The following is an 18,194-nucleotide window of genomic DNA, read 5'->3' on the forward strand; positions in this document are numbered from 1 at the left end:
GCTTACCGGGGGGCTAGAGAGACCGGGCAGGCACCGCGTTGTGTTTCCAGTGCGGGTGCATAGCCCGGTGCGGTTCATACCAGCCCTTCGTATTGGCCGGGCTAGAGTGGGCATCGAGCCAGGTAAGGTTGAGCAGACTCGGTGCTCAAGAGCTCCAGTGCGCCTGCACGCACCAGGCTTCCTGTGCGTGTCCTCGATCCAGTACAACCAGTTCCAGTACCATGCACCAGGCCTTCAGTGCGCCTCGCCTGTTCAGCGCAGCCAGCGCTTTCCCCCTCTCCTGCGCTGTCGGAGTCTCCCGCCTGTTCAGCGCTTCTAGAGCCTTCCTGTCAGTTTGCATGGAACAGCCAGAGCTGTCAGTCTGCTTGGAGCAGCCAGAGCTGCCAGTCTGCATGGGAGCTGCCAGTCTGCATGGAGCTGCCAGTCTGCATGGAGCTGCCAGTCTGCAAGGAGCTGCCAGTCTGCAAGGAGCTGCCAGAGCTGTTAGTCTGCAAGAAGCCGCCAGAGCTGTCAATCTGCATGGAGCAACCAGAGCCATCAGTCAGCATGAAGCAGCCAGAGCCGTCAGTCTGCCAGGATCCGCCAGTCAGCCAGACTCTTCCAGATCTGCCAGTCAGCCAGACTCTTCCAGATCTGCCAGTCAGCCAGACTCTTCCAGATCTGCCAGTCAGCCAAAGGGTCTTATTTTGGTGACATGATGATCGATGCTTGGTTGCCGTTTGACCAATTTATTAATTACATTTTTTATTTTACCTTTTATTTAACTAGGTAAGTCAGTTAAAGAACAAATTCTTATTTTTCAATGGTGGCCTAGGAACCAGTGGCTTAACTTGCCTTGTATAGGGGCAGAATGGCAAAAAAAAAATCTTTTTACCTTACAAATGATCTCACTCTTTAGTCCATAATAATCTCATTATGTAGGCTTTACCCGCTGTATCTGTGGGCTGTTGGCTAGAGCACACAGGAACCAATACCAGAGTAGGAACATTCGCTATATCATTTGTTTTTATATTGTTTTTATGCAATTTGTTTGAATCTATCCCCAATTGGATGGAAACCTCGCTACTAAATTAAGAAACATTGCCCTGTGCCTTGTAATTCAGTTACAAAACAAACAAAAAACATCACGGTGAAATATATCTCTGTATTTTATAACGTCTCTCCCTCATGAGGAGTGTTGGGGTCTGAGAATATGAAAATATATTCATGTCACTGATGCAGTGCTGAGGTTTAGAGGGTCTACACCAGAGGTTAAGGGTTATAGGAGGAAGGTATATAGTGGAGGGTGGAGACCAGAGGTTAAGGGTTATAGGAGGAAGGTGTATAGTGGAGGGTCGAGACTAGAGGTTAAGGGTTATAGGAGGAAGGTATATAGTGGAGGGTGGAGACCAGAGGTTAAGGGTTATAGGAGGAAGGTATATAGTGGAGGGTCGAGACCAGAGGTTAAGGGTTATAGGAGGAAGGTATATAGTGGAGGGTGGAGACCAGAGGTTAAGGGTTATAGGAGGAAGGTGTATAGTGGAGGGTCGAGACTAGAGGTTAAGGGTTATAGGAGGAAGGTGTATAGTGGAGGGTCGAGACTGGAGGTTAAGGGTTATAGGAGGAAGGTGTATAGTGGAGGGTGGAGACCAGAGGTTAAGGGTTATAGGAGGAAGGTGTATAGTGGAGGGTCGAGACTGGAGGTTAAGGGTTATAGGAGGAAGGTGTGTAGTGGAGGGTCGAGACTAGAGGTTAAGGGTTATAGGAGGAAGGTGTATAGTGGAGGGTCGAGACTAGAGGTTAAGGGTTATAGGAGGAAGGTGTGTAGTGGAGGGTCGAGACTAGAGGTTAAGGGTTATAGGAGGAAGGTGTATAGTGGAGGGTCGAGACTGGAGGTTAAGGGTTATAGGAGGAAGGTGTATAGTGGAGGGTCGAGACCAGAGGTTAAGGGTTATAGGAGGAAGGTGTATAGTGGAGGGTCTACACCAGAGGTTAAGGGTTATAGGAGGAAGGTATATAGTGGAGGGTCGAGACCAGAGGTTAAGGGTTATAGGAGGAAGGTGTATAGTGGAGGGTCGAGACCAGAGGTTCAGGGTTATAGGAGGAAGATATATAGTGGAGGGTCGAGACCAGAGGTTAAGGGTTATAGGAGGAAGGTGTATAGTGGAGGGTCGAGACTAGAGGTTAAGGGTTATAGGAGGAAGGTATATAGTGGAGGGTCGAGACCAGAGGTTAAGGGTTATAGGAGGAAGATATATAGTGGAGGGTCGAGACCAGAGGTTAAGGGTTTTAGGAGGAAGGTGTATAGTGGAGGGTCTAGACCAGAGGTTAAGGGTTATAGGAGGAAGGTATATAGTGGAGGGTCGAGACCAGAGGTTAAGGGTTATAGGAGGAAGATATATAGTGGAGGGTCGAGACCAGAGGTTAAGGGTTATAGGAGGAAGGTGTATAGTGGAGGGTCGAGACTAGAGGTTAAGGGTTATAGGAGGAAGGTGTATAGTGGAGGGTCGAGACCAGAGGTTAAGGGTTATAGGAGGAAGGTGTATAGTGGAGGGTCGAGACTAGAGGTTAAGGGTTATAGGAGGAAGGTGTATAGTGGAGGGTCGAGACCAGAGGTTAAGGGTTATAGGAGGAAGGTGTATAGTGGAGGGTCGAGACTAGAGGTTAAGGGTTATAGGAGGAAGGTGTATAGTGGAGGGTCGAGACCAGAGGTTCAGGGTTATAGGAGGAAGGTGTATGGAGGGTCGAGACTAGAGGTTAATGGTTATAGGAGGAAGGTGTATAGTGGAGGGTCTACACCAGAGGTTCAGGGTTATAGGAGGAAGGTGTATAGTGGAGGGTCGAGACCAGAGGTTTAGGAGGAAGGTAACAGTGTTGCACTGAGGGCTCGGAATGTGTTGGGTGCAGGGAAGTGATTACATGTGTCAGGATATGTCACTAAGGAGAGAGGGTAATGATTACTTTACATTATGTCACATATGTCACTGAGGGAGAGAGGGTAATGTTTAACGTTTATTTATATTATGTCAGGATATGTCACTGAGGGAGAGAGGGTAATGCATTACGTTTACATTATGTCAGGATATGTCACTGAGGGAGAGAGGGTAATGCATTACCTTTACATTATGTCAGGATATGTCACTGAGGGAGAGAGGGTAATGCATTACGTTTACATTATGTCAGGATATGTCACTGAGGGAGAGGGGGTAATGCATTACATTTACATTATGTCAGGATATGTCACTGAGGGAGATACTGAGGGAGAGGGTGCATTACGTTTACATTATGTCAGGATATGTCACTGAGGATATGTCACTGAGAGAGAGGGTAATGTCTGGATAACATTACAGCCGTCAGTTGGGGAGGAGTGAGCTTTACATTATGTCAGGATATGTCACTGAGGGAGAGAGGGTAATGCATTACGTTTACATTATGTCAGGATATGTCACTGAGGGTGAGAGGGTAATGCATTATGTCAGGATATGTCACAGAGAGAGGGTAATGCATTACGTTTACATTATGTCAGGATATGTCACTGAGGGAGAGAGGGTAATGCATTACCTGAGTTATTTATGTCAGGATATGTCACTGAGGGAGAGAGGGTAATGTATAACATTTACATTATGTCAGGATATGTTATTGTTAACCATCAGGGATCCTCTGGGAGGAGAAGAGACACAGTCTGGTAACCATGACAGCCGTCAGTTGGGGAGGAGTGAGCACTTTGGGGTGAGAGGTCGGGTCAGATGAAGAGAGGAAGAACAGATATCGCCAAGGTTCTGCCTAGCAACAGAGATTCATTGGCTGTTTGGTTGTGGAGGAGGAGACTCAGCCTCGGAGAAAGGGTTAAATATCAGAGCTTGTGTGAAATATTTGTTGTTGTTGTCTGAGTTACAGCTGTATCGACACTTTGGGAAGAATTAAACTTGGTTAATTAAGCTTCTCTAGTGTCCGTGAGTTATTTACTCTGATAAAAAAAACAAATGAACGTTCACAGAAGTCACAAGTAATGGTAGACCTACCAATTACTTATTGTGATTTTACTGATGTCAATTTTCTTTCTAAATTATTAAGTGGATAAAACTCATAATTCCGTTACCAAATTGGTAACAGAATTACCAAAAAATCTGCAACTGATTACCACATCTGTCATACGGTTATATTCAGTACTACAGTCCTCCCTTCTACTGGTTTACTGTTATGTTCATCCTACTGGTACAGTCCTCCCTTCTACTGGTTTACTGCTCCCTTCTACTGGTTTACTGCTACAGTCCTCCCTTCTACTGGTATACTGTTATGTTCAGTACTACAGTCCTCCCTTCTACTGGTTTACTGTTATGTTCCCTACTACTGTCCTCCTTTATGGTTTACTGCTACAGTCCTCCCTTCTACTGGTATACTGTTATGTTCAGTACTACAGTCCTCCCTTCTACTGGTTTACTGCTACAGTCCTCCCTTCTACTGGTTTACTGCTACAGTCCTCCCTTCTACTGGTATACTGCTACAGTCCTCCCTTCTACTGGTATACTGTTATGTTCAGTACTACAGTCCTCCCTTCTACTGGTTTACTGTTATATTCAGTACTACAGTCCTCCCTTCTACTGGTTTACTGTTATATTCACTACTACAGTCCTCCCTTCTACTGGTATACTGTTATGTTCAGTACTACAGTCCTCCCTTCTACTGGTATACTGTTATGTTCAGTACTACAGTCCTCCCTTCTACTGGTATACTGTTATGTTCAGTACTACAGTCCTCCCTTCTACTGGTTTACTGTTATGTTCAGTACTACAGTCCTCCCTTCTACTGGTATACTGTTATGTTCACTACTACAGTCCTCCCTTCCACTGGTATACTGTTATGTTCACTACTACAGTCCTCCCTTCCACTGGTTTACTGTTATGTTCAGTACTACAGTCCTCCCTTCTACTGGTTTACTGTTATATTCAGTACTACAGTCCTCCCTTCCACTGGTTTACTGTTATGTTCAGTACTACAGTCCTCCCTTCCACTGGTATACTGTTATGTTCAGTACTACAGTCCTCCCTTCATACTGGTATACTGTACTTACAGTCCTCCCTTCCACTAACATACTGTTATATTCAGTACTACAGTCCTCCCTTCTACTGGTTTACTGTTATGTTCATTACTACAGTCCTCCCTTCCACTGGTATACTGCTACAGTCCTCCCTTCCACTAACATACTGTTATGTTCAGTACTACAGTCCTCCCTTCTACTGGTTTACTGCTACAGTCCTCCCTTCCACTGGTATACTGTTATGTTCACTACTACAGTCCTACCTTCTACTGGTTTACTGCTACAGTCCTCCCTTCCACTGGTATACTGTTATGTTCACTACTACAGTCCTACCTTCTACTGGTTTACTGCTACAGTCCTCCCTTCCACTGGTATACTGCTACAGTCCTCCCTTCCACTAACATACTGTTATATTCAGTACTACAGTCCTCCCTTCTACTGGTTTACTGTTATGTTCAGTACTACAGTCCTCTCTTCCACTGGTTTACTGTTATGTTCAGTACTACAGTCCTCCCTTCTACTGGTTTACTGCTACAGTCCTCCCTTCTACTGGTATACTGTTATGTTCAGTGCTACAGTCCTCCCTTCTACTGGTATACTGTTATGTTCAGTACTACAGTCCTCCCTTCTACTGGTTTACTGTTATGTTCAGTACTACAGTCCTCCCTTCTACTGGTATACTGTTATGTTCAGTACTACAGTCCTCCCTTCTACTGGTTTACTGTTATGTTCATACTTCAGTACCCTTCCACTGGTTTACTGCAGTCCTCCCTTCTACTGGTTTCCTGTTATGTTCAGTACTACAGTCCTCCCTTCTACTGGTTTACTGTTATGTTCAGTACTACAGTCCTCCCTTCTACTGGTTTCTGTTATGTTCAGTACTACAGTCCTCCCTTCTACTGGTTTCCTGTTATGTTCAGTACTACAGTCCTCCCTTCCACTGGTTTACTGTTATGTTCAGTGCTACAGTCCTCCCTTCTACTGGTTTACTGTTATATTCAGTACTACAGTCCTCCCTTCCACTAACATACTGTTATGTTCAGTACTTCCAGTCCTCCCTTCTACTGGTTTACTGTTATGTTCAGTACTACAGTCCTCCCTTCTACTGGTTTCCTGTTATGTTCAGTACTACAGTCCTCCCTTCTACTCTACTGTTATGTTCAGTACTACAGTCCTCCCTTCTACTGGTTTACTGTTATATTCACCTACTACAGTCCTCCCTTCCACTAACATACTGTTATGGTATAATTTCAGTACTACAGTCCTCCCTTCTACTGGTTTACTGTTCCACTGTTCACTACTACAGTCCTCCCTTCCACTGGTTTCCTGTTATGTTCAGTTCATAACTGTTTTCTTTGTCTTTCTGTTGTCTGGTGGTCAAACCAAGAGTGTTACAACAGTCTGAGTCTGGAGAACCCCTGCCTCTCTCTCTCTCTCTCTGCCTCTCTCTCTCTCTCTGCCTCTCTCGCTCTCTCTGCCTCTCTCGCTCTCTCTGCCTCTCTCTCTCTCTAGCTCTCTCTCTCTAGCTCTCTCTCTCTGCCTCTCTCTCTGCCTCTCTCGCTCTCTCTGCCTCTCTCGCTCTCTCTGCCTCTCTCGCTCTCTCTGCCTCTCTCTCTCTCTGCCTCTCTCGCTCTCTCTGCCTCTCTCTCTCTCTGCCTCTCTCTCTCTAGCTCTCTCTCTCTCTAGCTCTCTCTCTCTCTGCTCTCTGCTTCTCTCTCTCTGCTTCTCTCTGCCTCTCTCTCTCTCTCTCTGCTTCTCTCTCTCTCTGCCTCTCTCTTTCTACCTCTCTCTCTGCTTCTCTCTGTCTCGCTCTCTCATTCTCCAGTTAATGCCCCCTTTCCTGGCTTTTATTGACACCTACCCATGAGCCTCCTCTCCTTCCAATTAAATGTAACCAAAAAGTAGTGGAAATTTGTCCAGTCCGTCTTGGCTTTGATATGAACTTCCACAGACGGACCGGACTGGACCAAATCTGAACCTATCATAGACGTATGTTTCATGAGTTTGGATAGCACAGCATGCTTCTTCCACTAAATGAGTTTGTGTAAACATTTCTGTGTAAATTGTCAAACTTTATTAGACACATGTGCCCAATACAACAAGTGTAGACTTTACCGTGAAATGCTTTACTTACAAGCCCTTAACTAACTGTGCAGTTCAAGATAGAGTTAAGAAAATATTTACCAAATAGAATAAAAAGTAATAAATAAAATAATTACCAAATAAAATAAAAAGTAATAATAAAAAGTAACACAATAACATAACAATAACAAGGCTACATACAGGGGGTACTGGTACTGAGTCAGTGTGCGGGGGTACAGGTTAGTTGTAGGTGGGGGTGCAGTGACTATGCATAGATAATAAACAGCAAATAGCAGCAGTGTACAAAAGGGGGGGGGTCAATGTAAATTGTCCGGTTGCGATTTTGTTAATTGTTCAGCAGTCTTATGGCTTGGGGGTAGAAGCTGTTGAGGAGCCTTTTGGTCCTAGACTTGGCTTACTGGGTGCCGTGCGGTAGCAGAGAGAATAGTCTATAACTTGGGTGACTGGAGTCTCTGACAATTTTATAGGCTTTCCTCTGACACCGCCTGGTGTAGAGGTCCGGGATGGCAGGAAGCTTTGCCTTAGTGATGTACTGGACCGTACACACTACCCTCTGTAATGCCTTACGGTCCGATGCCGAGCAGTTGCCATAACAGGCAGTGATGCATCCGGTTCGGATGCTCTCGATGGTGCAGCTGTAGAACCTTTTGAGGATCTGAGGACCCATGCCAAATCTTTCCTGCTTTAATTTAAGCTTGTAAGCAGGAATCAGGAGGATAATATTGTGGTCGGAGTTACCAAATGGAGGGCGAGGGAGGGCTTTGTACACGTCTCTGTGTCTGCAGTACAGGCGATCTAGATTTTTTCCCCCTCTGGTTTCAGATGTTGATAGAAATTAGGTAGAACTGATTTAAGTTTCCCTGCATTAAAGTCTTCGGCCACTAGGAACGCCGCCTCCGGGTGAGTGGTTTCCTGTTTGCTTATTTCCTTATACAGCTGACTGAGTGCGGTCTTCGTGCCAGCATCTGTCTGTGGTGGAAAATAAACAGCCACGAAAAGTATAACTGAAAACTCTCTAGGCAAGTAGTGTGGTCTGCAATTTATCACAAGATACTCTACCTGAGCAAAATCTAGGGACTTCCTTAGATATGCACAGCCCGCACCCCCTCATCTTACCAGAGTGTACTGTTCTATCTTGCCAGTGCAGCGTGTGTCCCATTAACTGAATATCCATGTCATCATGTCATTCAGTGAAACATAAGATATTACAGTTTTTGATGTCCCGTTGGTAGGATATTTGTGATAGTACCTTGTCTAATGTATTGTCCAGTGATTGCACGTTGGTGAGTAATATTGATGGTAACGGCAGCTTTCCCACTCGCCTTCTATGGATCCTTACGAGGCATCCCGCTCTGTGTCGTCTGTACCTGCTTCTCTTCCTCTTGCAAATGTTGGCCTCGTCGGGTGTTTGGAGAATGTCCTGCTTGTTGAAGAAAATATCTTTGTCTAATCCGAGGTGAGTGATCGCTGTCCTAATATCCAGAAGCTCTTTGTCTAATCCGAGGTGAGTGATCTGTCCTGATATCCAGAAGCTCTTTGTCTAATCCAGGTGAGTGATCACTGTCCTGATATGTCTAATCCGAGGTGATGATCCAGAAGCTCTTTGTCCAATCCGAGGTGAGTGATCACTGTCCTGATATCCAGAAGCTCTTTGTCTAATCCGAGGTGAGTGATCTTTGATATCCAGAAGCTCTTTGTCCAATCCGAGGTGAGTGATCACTGTCCTGATATCTCCATCTCTGTCCTGATATCCAGAATCTCTTTGTCTAATCTAATCCGAGGTGAGTGATCGCTGTCCTGATATCAGAGGTGAGTGATCGCTGTCCTGATATCCAGAAGCTCTTTGTCTAATCCGAGGTGAGTGATCGCTGTCCTGATATCCAGAAGCTCTTTGTCTAATCCGAGGTGAGTGATCTCTTTGTCCTGATGATCCAGAAGCTCTTTGTCTAATCCGAGGTGAGTGATCACTGTCCTGATATCAGAAGCTCTTTGTCTAATCCGAGGTGAGTGATCAGTCCTGATATCCAGAAGCTGTTTGTCTAATCCGAGGTGAGTGATCGCTGTCCTGATATCCAGAATCTCTTTGTCCTAATCCGAAGTGATCACTGTCCTGATATCCAGAAGCTGTTTGTCTAATCCGATCTCTCTTTGTCTAATCCGAGGTGAGTGATCGCTGTCCTGTCCTGATATCCAGAAGCTCTTTGTCTAATCCGAGGTGAGTGATCTCTGTCCTGATATCCAGAAGCTCTTTGTCTAATCCAGAAGGTCTAATCCGAGTGATGATCTCTGTCCTGATATCCAGGTCTAATCCGAGAGTGATCGCTGTCCTGATATCCAGAATCTCTTTGTCTAATCCGAGGTGAGTGATCCAGAAGCTCTTTGTCCTGATATCCAGAAGCTCTTTGTCTAATCCGAGGTGAGGTGATCCAGTGATCGCTGTCCTGATATCCAGAAGCTCTTTGTCTAATCCGAGGTGAGTGATCGCTGTCCTGATATCCAGAAGCTCTTTGTCTAATCCGAGGTGAGTGATCTCTGTCCTGATATCCAGAAGCTCTTTGTCTAATCCGAGGTGAGTCTCTTTGTCCTGAATCCGTCTAATCCGAGGTGAGTGATCTTTGTCTAATCCGAGTACCTTCTTCCATATGTTTGGGGAGTCTCCCACATGCCTTTTGGCAAACACCAAACGTGTTTGCTTATATTTTTCTTTAAGCAATTGCTTTTTTTCTTCTCGCCACTCTTCCGTAAAACCCAGCTCTGTGGAGAGTATGGCTTAAAGTGGTCCTATGGACAGATACTCCAATCTCCGCTGTGGAGCTTTGCAGCTCCTTCAGGGTTATCTTTGGCCTCTTTGTTCCCTCTTTGATAAATGCCCTCCTTGCCCGTTCCTTGCCTAACCTCTCCTGGCAGGTTTGTTGTGGTGCCATATTCTTTCCATTTTTTTAATAATGGATTTAATAGTGCTCTTTGGGATGTTCAAAGTTTCTGATATTTTTTTATAACCCAACCCTGATCTGTACTTCTCCACAACTTTTTTCCCTGACCTGTTTGGAAAGCTCCTTCATGGTGCTGCAGGGCCTTTTCAGAACAGGTGTATATGTACTCAGATTATGTGACACTTCGATTGCACACAGGTGGACTTTATTTAACTAATTATGTGACTTCTGAAGGTAATTGGTTGCACCAGATCTGATTTAGTGGCGTCATAGTTAAGGGGGTGAAAACATATGCACGCACCACTTTTTTATTTTTTAAAATTCTTATAAACAAGTAATTTTTGTTCATTTCACTTCACCAATTTGGACTCTTTTGTGTATGTCCATTAAACGAAATACAAATACAAATCAATTTAAATTACAGGTTGTAATGCAACAAAATAGGAAAAACGCAAGGGGGGTGAATACTTATGCAAGGCACTGTACTTCTCCAAACTACTTAGAGGAAAGACCTATGATAAATATTATACATTTCTCTATTCTCTTTGTTCCATTCATTCCCTTTGTTCCATTCATTCTCTTTGTTCCATTCATTCTCTTTGTTCCATTCATTCTCTTTGTTTCATTCATTCTTTGTTCCATTCATTCTCTTTGTTCCATTAATTCTCTTTGTTCCATTCATTCCCTTTGTTCCATTCATTCTCTTTGTTCCATTCATTCTCTTTGTTCCATTCATTCTCTTTGTTCCATTCATTCTCTTTGTTTCATTCATTCTCTTTGTTTCATTCATTCTCTTTGTTCCATTCATTCCCTTTGTTTCATTCACTCTTTATTTCATTTGTTATCTTTGTTTCATTTATTCTCTTTGTTTGATTAATTCACTTTATTTCCTTCATTCTCTTTGTTTCATAAATTCTCTTTGTTTCGTTAATTTCAGGAATGTCTATTTTATCCCAAAATGAACCTGGGATAAATCTACTGTAACCTCTAGGGATTTTGTATGACTGTGTACTCTATGTAGAAATCAATAAGTTCTTGTTCAGGTAATCATGTTCTGCTTCAGCCAACCTGACAGAAATGCAGAGACACACACACACACACACACACACACACACACACACACACAGAGCTCTATCTGCAGTGAGCTACTGGGGGTGAACAACCATTTCAATTAAATTACATCAGATCTAATTTAGCCAGATATCTCTGAATGTGTGGAATATAACACAGAAGGAGAACACGATAAGAGTGAGGGGAAATGGTCCCTGATTCCACCATCTTTTAGTTGTGAAAATACATTGTGGCCTTGAGACGCGTACAAAGCTCTCCCTCGCCCTCCATTTGGCAAATCTGACCATAATTCTATCCTCCTGATTCCTGATTACAAGCAAAAAACTAAAGCAGGAAGCACCAGTGACTCGGTCTATAAAAAAGTAGTCAGATGAAGCAAATGCTAAGCTACAGGACTGTTTTGCTGTAGCTGTAGACTGGAATATGTTCCGGGATTCTTCCGATGACATTGAGTATTACACCACATCATTCGCTGGCTTTATCAATAAGTGCATCGATGACGTCGTCCCCACAGTGACATTTACGTACATACCCCAAACCAGAAGCCATGGATTACAGGCAACATCGGCACTGAGCTAAAGGATAGAGCTGCCTCTTTCAAGGAGCGGGACTCTAACCCGGAAGCTTATAAGAAATTCTGCTATGCCCTCCGACGAACCATCAAACAGACGAAGCCTCAATACAGGACTAAGATCAAATCGTACTACACCGGCTCCAACGCTCTTCGGATGTGGCAGGACTTGCAAACGATTACAGACTACAAATGTAAGCACAGCCGCGAGCTGCCCAGTGACACAAGCCTTCCAGATGATCTAAATTACTTTGATGTTTGCTTCATGGCAAGTAACACTGAAGCATGCATGAGAGCATCTGTTGTTCCGGACGTCTGTGTAATCACGCTCTTCGTAGCCGATGTGAGTAAGACCTTGAAACAGGTCAAGACCTTTTTACAAGGCCGCAGGGCCAGATGGATTACCAGGACATGTACTCCGAGCATGTGCTGACCAACTGGCAAGTGTCTTCACTGACATTTTTAAACTCTCCCTGACTGAGTCTGTAATACCCACATGTTTCACGCAGACCACCATAGTCCCTGTGCCCAAGAACACTAAGGTAACCTGCCTAAATGACTACAGACCTGTAGCACTCAAGTTTGTAGCCATGAAATGCTTTGAAAGGCTGGTCATGGCTCACATCAACACCATTAACCCAGAAGCCCTAAACCCACTCCAATTTGCATACCGCCCCAACAGATCCACAGATGACACAATCTCTATTGCACTCAACATTGCCCTTTCCCACCTGGACAAATGAACACCTATGTGAGAATGCTATTCATTGACTACAGCTAAGTGTTCACCACCATAGTGCCCTCAAAGCTCATCACTAAGCTAAGGACCCTGGAACTAAATAACTCCCTCTGCAACTGGATCCTGGACTTCCTGACGCCCCCCCCCCCATGTGGTGAGGTAAGGTATCAACACATCCGCCACGCTGCCCTTAAACATGAGGGTCCCTCAGGGGTGCATGTTCAGTCCCCTCCTATACTCCCTGTTCACTCATGACCACATGGCTTCGCACGACTCCAACACCATCATCAAGTTTGCCGACGACACAACAGTGGTAGGCCTGATCACCACAGACAACGACGAGACAGCTTATAGGAAGGAGGTCAGAGACCTGGCCGGGTGGTGCCAGAATAACAACCTATCCTTCAACGTAATCAAGACAAAGGAGATGATTGTGGATTACAGGAAAAGGAGGGCCGAGCACGCCCCCATTCTCATCAACTTGGCTGCAGTGGAGCAGGTTGAGAGCTTCAAGTTCCTTGGTGTCCACATCACCAACAAACTAACATGGTCCAAACACACTAAGACAGTCGTGACGAGGGCACGACAAAACCTATTCCCCCTCAGGAAACTGAAAATATTTGGCATGGGTCCTCAGATCCTCAAAAGGTTCTACAGCTGCACCATCGAGAGCATTCTGACCAGTTGCATCACTGCCTGGTATGGCAACTGCTTGGCCTCGGACCGCAAGGCACTACAGAGGATAGTGCGTACGGACCAGTACATCACTGGGCCAAGCTTCCTGCCATCCAGGACCTCTATACAGGCAGTGTCAGAGGTAGGTCCTAAAAATTGTCAAAGACTCCAGCCACCCTACTGGACTGTTCTCTCTGCTACCGCACGGCAAGCAGGACCGGAGCGCCAAGTCTAGGTCCAAACAGCTAATCAAAGGGCTACCCAGACCCTTCTTTTACACTTTATGCTACTCTCTGTTTATTATGTATGTCATTTGAACTCGACCTATATATACATAATTACCTTGAATAACTGGGGCCCTCACACATTGACTCTGTACTGGTACCCCCTGTATATAGCCTACACATTGACTCTGTACCGGTACCCCCTGTATATAGCCTCCACATTGACTCTGTACTGGTACCCCCTGTATATAGCCTCCACATTGACTCTGTACCGGTACCCCCTGTATATAGCCTCCACATTGACTCTGTACCGTAATACCCTGTATATAGCCTCCACAATGACTCTGTACCGTAATACCCTGTATATAGCCTCCACATTGACTCTGTACCGGTACCCCCTGTATATAGCCTCCACATTGACTCTGTACCGGTACCCCCTGTATATAGCCTCCACATTGACTCTGTACCGGTACCCCCTGTATATAGCCCCCACATTGACTCTGTACTGGTACCCCCTGTATATAGCCTCCACATTGACTCTGTACTGGTACCCCCTGTATATAGCCTCCACATTGACTCTGTACTGGTACCCCCTGTATATAGCCTCCACATTGACTCTGTACTAGTACCCTCTGTATACAGCCTCCACATTGGCTCTGTACCAGTACCCCCTGTATATAGCCTCCACATTGACTCTGTACAAGTACCCCCTGTATATAGCCTCCACATTGACTCTGTACCGTAATACCCTGTAAATAGCCTCCACATTGACTCTGTACCAGTACCCCCTGTATATAGCCTCCACATTGACTCTGTACAAGTACCCCCTGTATATAGCCTCCACATTGACTCTGTACCGTAATACCCTGTATATAGCCTCCACATTGACTCTGTACCAGTACCCCCTGTATATAGCCTCCACATTGACTCTGTACAAGTACCCCCTGTATATAGCCTCCACATTGACTCTGTACCGTAACACCCTGTATATAGCCTCCACATTGACTCTGTACCGTAATACCCTGTATATAGCCTCCACATTGACTCTGTATCGGTACCCCCTGTATATAGCCTCCACATTAACTCTGTACCAGTACCCCCTGTATATATCCTCCACATTGACTCTGTACCGTAATACCTTGTATATAGCCTCCACATGGTCTCTGTACCGTAATACCCTGTATATAGCCTACACATTGACTCTGAACCGTAATACCCTGTATATAGCCTCCACATTGACTCTGTACCGTAATAACCTGTATATAGCCTCCACATTGACTCTGTACCGGTACCCCCTGTATATAGCCTCCACAATGACTCTGTACTGGTACCCCCTGTATATAGCCTCCACATTGACTCTGTACCGTAACACCCTGTATATAGCCTCCACATTGACTCTGTACCGTAATACCCTGTATATAGCCTCCACATTGACTCTGTATCGGTACCCCCTGTATATAGCCTCCACATTGACTCTGTACAAGTACCCCCTGTATATAGCCTCCACATTGACTCTGTACCGTAATACCTTGTATATAGCCTCCACATGGTCTCTGTACCGTAATACCCTGTATATAGCCTCCACATTGACTCTGTACTAGTACCCCTGTATATAGCCTCCACATTGACTCTGTATCGTAATACCCTGTATATAGCCTCCACATTGACTCTGTACCGTAATACCCTGTATATAGCCCTACTATTGCTGCATGAGTGAAGGATGCTTTGTTGCGAAATAGGAAGACAATTCTAGATTTAACTTTGGATTGGAGAATTTTTGATGTGGGTCTGAAAGGAGAGTGTACAGTCTCACCAGACACCTAGGTATTTGTAGTTGTGTCTCAATTGACCTCATCCCGTCAGTTGAGGATGCCTGGTCATTCTTTAAGAGTAACTTCCTCACCATTTTCCGTTCAAAAAATGCAGAACTAAGAACAGATACAGCCCTTGGTTCACTCCGGCCCCCCCGCAGCTCCTCGCCCAAGCCTCTCCAGGTTCTCCTTTACCCAAATCCAGATAGCAGATGTTCTGAAAGAGCTGCAAAACCTGGACCCGTATAAATCAGCTGGGCTTGACAATCTGGACCCTCTATTTCTGAAACTATCCGCCGCCATTGTCGCAACCCCCATTACCAGCCTGTTCAACCTCTCTTTCATATCGTCTGAGATCCAGGTCACTGACCATCTCGAATCCCACCGTACCTTCTCCGCTATGCAATCTGGTTTCCGAGCCGGTCACGGGTGCACCTCAGCCACACTCAAGGTACTAAACGACATCATAACCACCATCGATAAAAGACAGTACTGTGCAGCCATCTTCATCGACCTTGCCAAGGCTTTCGACTCTGTCAATCACCATATTCTTATCGGCAGACTCAGTAGCCTCGGTTTTTCGGATGACTGCCTTGCCTGGTTCACCAATTACTTTGCAGACAGAGTTCAGTGTGTCAAATCAGAGGGCATGCTGTCCGGTCCTCTGGCAGTCTCTATGGGGGTGCCACAGGGTTCAATTCTCGGGCTGACTCTTTTCTCTGTATATATCAATGATGTTGCTCTTGCTGCGGGCGATTCCCTGATCCACCTCTATGCAGACGACACCATTCTATATACTTTCGGCCCGTCATTGGACACTGTGCTATCTAACCTCCAAACGAGCTTCAATGCCATACAACACTCCTTCCGTGGCCTCCAACTGCTCTTAAACGCTAGTAAAACCAAATGCATGCTTTTCAACCGATCGCTGCCTGCACCCGCATGCCCGACTAGCATGGTTCCGACCTTGAATATGTGGACACCTTTAAGTACCTAGGTGTCTGGCTAGACTGCAAACTCTCCTTCCAGACCCATATCAAACATCTCCAATCGAAAATCAAATCAAGAGTCGGCTTTCTATTCCGTAACAAAGCCTCCTTCACTCACGCTGCCAAGCTTACCCTAGTAAAACTGACTATCCTACCGATCCTCGACTTCGGCGATGTCATCTACAAAATTGCTTCCAACACTCTTCTCAGCAAACTGGATGCAGTTTATCACAGTGCCATCCTTTTTGTCACTAAAGCACCTTATACCACCCACCACTGCGACTTGTATGCTCTAGTCGGCTGGCCCTCGCTACATATTCGTCGCAAAACCCACTGGCTCCAGGTCATCTACAAGGCCATGCTAGGTAAAGCTCCGCCTTATCTCAGTTCACTGGTCACGATGGCAACACCCATCCGTAGTACACGCTCCAGCAGGTGTATCTCACTGATCATCCCTAAAGCCAACACCTCATTCGGCCGCCTTTCGTTCCAGTACTCTGCTGCCTCTGACTGGAACGAATTGCAAAAATTGCTGAAGTTGGAGACTTTTATCTCCCTCACCAACTTCAAACATCAGCTATCTGAGCAGCTAACCGATCGCTGCAGCTGTACATAATCTATTGGTAAATAGCCCACCCATTTTCACCTACCTCATCCCCACAGTTTTTATTTATTTACTTTTCTGCTCTTTTGCACACCAATATCTCTACCTGTACATGATCATCTGATCATTTACCACTCCAGTGTTAATCTGCAATATTGTAATTATTCGCCTACCTCCTCATGCCTTTTGCACACATTGTATATAGACTCCCCTTTTTTTCTACTGTGTTATTGACTTGTTAATTGTTTACTCCATGTGTAACTCTGTGTTGTCTGTTCATACTGCTATGCTTTATCTTGGCCAGGTCGCAGTTGCAAATGAGAACTTGTTCTCAACTAGCCTACCTGGTTAAATAAAGGTGAAATAAAAAAATAAAAAATAAAAGATGATTACCAACCAAATGTACTGAGCTTGAGCAATTCAGACAAAAACAATGGATATATGTTGCCCTAAGAGTTGTGCAAAGTTGGTAGAATCTTATTCAAAATGATTAACAGCTGTATTGGTTTCCAAAGGTGCTTCCACCAAGTATGAACTGTGGGGTGTGAAGACATATGCAATCAAGACATTTTCAGATTGTATTTATTTGGAAAATGTTGTATATTTTTCTTTCACTTGGACAATGCGGAGTAGATTTTTTTTTTAAATGACATTTTAAGGCAGCCAAATGTTACTGACTGCAAGGGATGTGTAGACTTTCACTATAGGCACTGTGTATAGCCTGCACATTTGATTACATTGGATTATATTAGATTACCGACACAGTGCTGCTTGGATTGTTCATTGGACTCATCCTGATTTGTGATTATTGTGTATTGTTTTGTGTTGACATATTGTGTTGTAGTATAAACTTGTAGTATAAACTTTAATTTGTCTTAAAATGCCGAAGAGAATCCGTTTCGTGACCAATGTAGTTCTAATGAATTAGCGTTCCACTTGATCTGAGTCTCTCCTGCTTCGTGGATTATCTCTCCTCTCCTCTCCTCTCCTCTCCTCTCCTCTCCTCTCCTCTCCTCTCCTCTCCTCTCCTCTCCTCTGCCTCCCCGACCCCATCTGCACCAATACAATAATACAGGATATTCATGATTTGTGGTGCCGCTCGTTCTCTCACCCAGCTGATAGTGACGTAGACACGCGTGTGTGTCTGTGTGACTTTAGGTGAAGGGGGGCGATTGAGAGGCATTGCTCATGTTGAATAGCAAGGCAACTGCGATGCTTTCCCGAAATAGGGACATAATATAATATTTAGAAATGAATAGGCATAGTGTAAAATACTATATTCAATCTGGATTTTAAAGTGTAATGAATATATACCTGGAGCTTCCGACGGTGTGTGTATCAAAATGATACCCATTGATCATCAAATGGAATATTTATACATGATTTATCTGAGTTCGTCGTAACGTTGGATGTAGCCTCGGTCGGTTATTTTGCAAGATTGGTGAGACATTCTTTTT

This window comes from Oncorhynchus masou, chromosome 21 (genome assembly GCF_036934945.1).
Source record: "Oncorhynchus masou masou isolate Uvic2021 chromosome 21, UVic_Omas_1.1, whole genome shotgun sequence".
Classification (NCBI taxonomy): domain Eukaryota; kingdom Metazoa; phylum Chordata; class Actinopteri; order Salmoniformes; family Salmonidae; genus Oncorhynchus; species Oncorhynchus masou.